Source organism: Neophocaena asiaeorientalis, unplaced genomic scaffold (genome assembly GCF_003031525.2).
Source record: "Neophocaena asiaeorientalis asiaeorientalis breed wild unplaced genomic scaffold, Neophocaena_asiaeorientalis_V1.1 scaffold169, whole genome shotgun sequence".
Taxonomy (NCBI): Eukaryota; Metazoa; Chordata; class Mammalia; order Artiodactyla; family Phocoenidae; genus Neophocaena; species Neophocaena asiaeorientalis.
In genome coordinates, this window is record NW_020172187.1 from 4,401,808 (window position 1) to 4,405,801 (window position 3,994).

Here is a 3,994-nt window from a genome sequence, read left to right on the forward strand (position 1 = left end):
TAAAAGAATTGGATGTGGTTATCTCCAGAGAGCAGTGCAGACACTGTTGGGTTTTGTTTATAAATGTTGTAGAATTTCTTGACTTTTTAAGCCATGTACTTATATAACTGATCAAATTTTAAAATTAAACTGCATTTATATTTAACCATTCAAGGCTACAGGTCTCCAAACTGAGCATAAAACAGGTTCTGAATAATGTTATTGAAAATTATTTTCCTGATAATATCTGTGCCATTAAAAGCATAACTTGAGAAAGTACATTTTGCCCAAACACCAGTTACTGGTGTAACTGTGAAGAGCATTTTCACCCTCCCACCGTTCAGACTGGGAGACAGTCATTGCTGCTGTTGTTACTTAACATTTTCAGAGTTTGGTATTTATGACAATTTTGCCACCAGGAAAGCAACTGATAACACATGACCGACATAAAGCTCTAACAGGTAGAACAGGACCGTGTGGAGGAAAACAATCTTGGTAATAGGAGCATGTAAAGTTGAAAAGGAAAAATCTATAATTATCTATTAAATGGAGAAAAGACTTTACACATAGGATTGATGCACAGTTTAACTTGCCGATGCTATTAATAATCAAAATCTGCCTGTACAGATTCCAGTCTATACAAAACAGCTAGATGAACAGTTTATCATTGCAGAACTTTACAGATTTTTTTTTTTTTTGACTTGTTATTTTTGCCACTCCATTGCAATCAGAAAGCTACAAACAGTCTTGCAAAGCCCCAAAACCGAAGTTAGGAACTTTGGCATTATTTGATGGGACACAAAGTGTCCCCAGACATACGATTCCTATCAACATTAGAAAGTGTGTGAGCAAAATATAATGTAAGGTAGAACTGCAGAATGTCTATGCATCAATTCAAAGGTTTTGTTTTTTAACAGAAACTACACAAGACAACTCCATCCAAACTATGCTGAAAAACTGTGACCTAAATTTGCTTTGGTCCATACCATTCCATTTAACTTTGGAGTTGAGATCATAATGTTCTAAAAAAATTCCTTTTGATAGTTGACTTTCAAAGATACACATTTTATGCAAAAAGGCAAGAAAGCTGTTTTAGGAAGGCTACAAAAGCTGCAAGGAAACTTTGCCTATACCACACACCCATCACATTTGGCCACATCTTCTCATAATACAGCGTGCCTTTCTTTAAAGCAGCACTTCCCAAAGTAGAGTCGAAGGACCGGAGGGCCCCTAGATATTTTCAGGGGATCCAGATTCTTCCTTTCCCAACGACAATTCTGTGTGAAGCCAGATCTTCATGTATTTCAAACAAAATGACATATTGCCAAACATTAAATGCAGAAGCAGATAAGAGAATCCAGCTGTGTCTTAAGTCAGACACACTGGAGACGTACATACATGAAAAAGACCTGTCTCTTAACTAAACTGACTTAGCTTGGAAGTTATTTTACATAAAATGTTATTACCATATAATGGGATTACTGTCAAACAAGTATTTTTACAATTAAAAAAATTGTAATTTCTAATACGCTAAATAAGGATAGACACAATCCAAAAAAACAAAAGCTCTTTAGAGGTCTCATTAACTGTTAACAGTGTAAAAGGGGTCTTGAAACCAGTAAGTTTGAGAATTGTTGCTTTAAAGCTGCTTCTCACAGCTGTAGTCTTACATTCAGATGTGACCACTGGCCTTTCTACACCACACTGCAAGCTCCAAGAGGTTGGAGGGTTAGGGTATTGCTCACCACTTAATTCTAAGAACCCAGCAAATGCCTGAAGAATAGGCACAAAAGAAGAAGTGAACACTGCTACCTAGAGATTCTCCTGTAAGTCAGAATGACTTGGTTAAAATATTTTTTCGCTAGAGATTCTCCTGTAAGTCAGAATGACTTGGTTAAAATATTTTTTCGCCTTAAAATCCAAAATTTCATGTGGTAAGTTATCAACATTATTTGTTTTTGCTACCCTAGTGATGATGGCGTTGAAGATTTCCTATGTGATATGCTTTTCCATCACAAAATAAAAATTGCTAAGGACCTTTCAGATCATTTTACTACAACGTCATGATGCTTCTGAAACAAAGTGTTGAATGTAAACATGAGAACATTTTTTAAAGTAAGCTGAAATACCTTAGCCAAGAGATAGAAATATTTACCTATAAAACAGTGAACTCATTTTTTTAAGACACTTCTAGCTATTGACCTAATATTTGTGTTTCAGCTCACCCATTCATGTACTCTCTTGCTCTATACATGAATTAAAATTCTTTATGAAACAGAAGCCAAAGAATCGGGGTGTTTGGCACCTTCATAAGAGCAGTAACCAATTTTATTTGTGATTTGCCTTGGGAGACAAAAGTCAAGTGTTGACTATGTGAACTGCCTTTTGTGGTCATTACTAAGTGGCAACCTGACCATTGTTTTACAGGGATCTGAGGAGATGGGAATAATGCAACCGGTATGTTCAAACGTTTAAACTATTTGCTTTAATAAGATCCTGTTCACCAGCAAGCTCTCACAATGCACTTAAACTTGATTTATACACAGCCGCTATTAAAAAAAACTGAGAACAGCTGTATGCAAACTCACCAGCTGACAAGTAGTTTTATGTCATCGCACATACATAAACACGTTAATAATATCCAAGTGGCTTGTCACTCCACTTTCCTATTGTTGCTATTATGTTTCTTAACTTTTAAACATTTACTATGGCCTTAGATGTTTCATAACTCCAAAAAACTTGTAACTAGGATTTGGTTCACGTACAATTTAAGCTACAATTAGCAAGTTAAGAGATATGGTAAATAATGACCCTCAAGGTTGTACATCTCAATCCCTGGAAACTGTAAATATGCTAGGTTACACAGGAAAAGGGGAATTAAGGTCACAGATGGAATTTAGGTTGCTAATCAGTGGACCTTAAAATAAGTTTATCCTGGGCTTCCCTGGTGGCGCAGTGGTTGAGACACGGGTTCGTGCCCCAGTCCGGGAAGACCCCACATGCCGCGGAGTGGCTGGGCCCATGAGCCATGGCTGCTGAGCCTGCGCGTCCGGAGCCTGTGCTCCGCAACAGGAGGGGCCACAACAGTGAGAGGCCCGCGGACCGCAAAAAAAAAAAAAGTTTATCCTGGATTATCTCTGTGGGTCCACCGTGCTCACAAGGGTCCTTAGAAGTGGAAGAGGAAATCAGAAGGGAGGGTCAGAGACGGGAGAAAGACTCAGCCCCATGTTGCTGACTCTGAAGATGGAGGAAGGGGCCATGAGGCATGGAAGGTGGGTGGCCTCCAGAAGATGGAAAACGCACAGAAATGGGTTCTTCCCAGAGCCTCCAGAAAAGGAACGCACCCTCCGACAACACTGAGATCCCCATCAGACTCTGATCCACAGAAGCGTAAGACAAATCTGTGTGATTTCAAGCCACTAGATTTGTAATAATTTGTTACAGCAGCAATAGAAAACTAATAAAAGAGGACTGGAGAATTAGGATTTGACATGAATATAAACTTTGCAAATCTGTACAGGAGAACCCAGACTTTTGGTTATGTCTTTTTGCTCACTCTGAGGAACGGGTGGCCCAGTGGCATTTCAGACAGGTTGGTGTGATGGTGAGAGAAAAAGGGCTGTGAAAGGTGTGTGTAATCATCAGGCTTCTGTCCCTCTCCCATTCTCCATTCTCAGAGCACAACCACCACACATTCAGACTTTGGAGAAAAGTAGAACTGAGCTAGGATTCCAGCTCTGACAACAGCAGTCTAACCTCGGATGAGTTTTCCAACTTTTCTAAGCCCCAGTTGCCTCAGCTCTAAGGTGAGTTGTCACCTTGCAGGCTGACCGAGGTTCACATAAAGTGCTCAACGTGAGGTCTGACATACGGAGTGTTCATGCAGGCTTTCTTACCGACAAAAGGCTTACAAGGGGCGGACTTGGTAAGTACTGAGACACCCTGGTACATTTTACTTAACAGGTGTGTATAAACTGTCTTAAGATGGTTCTAAATATTTGAAAACATCAAACTG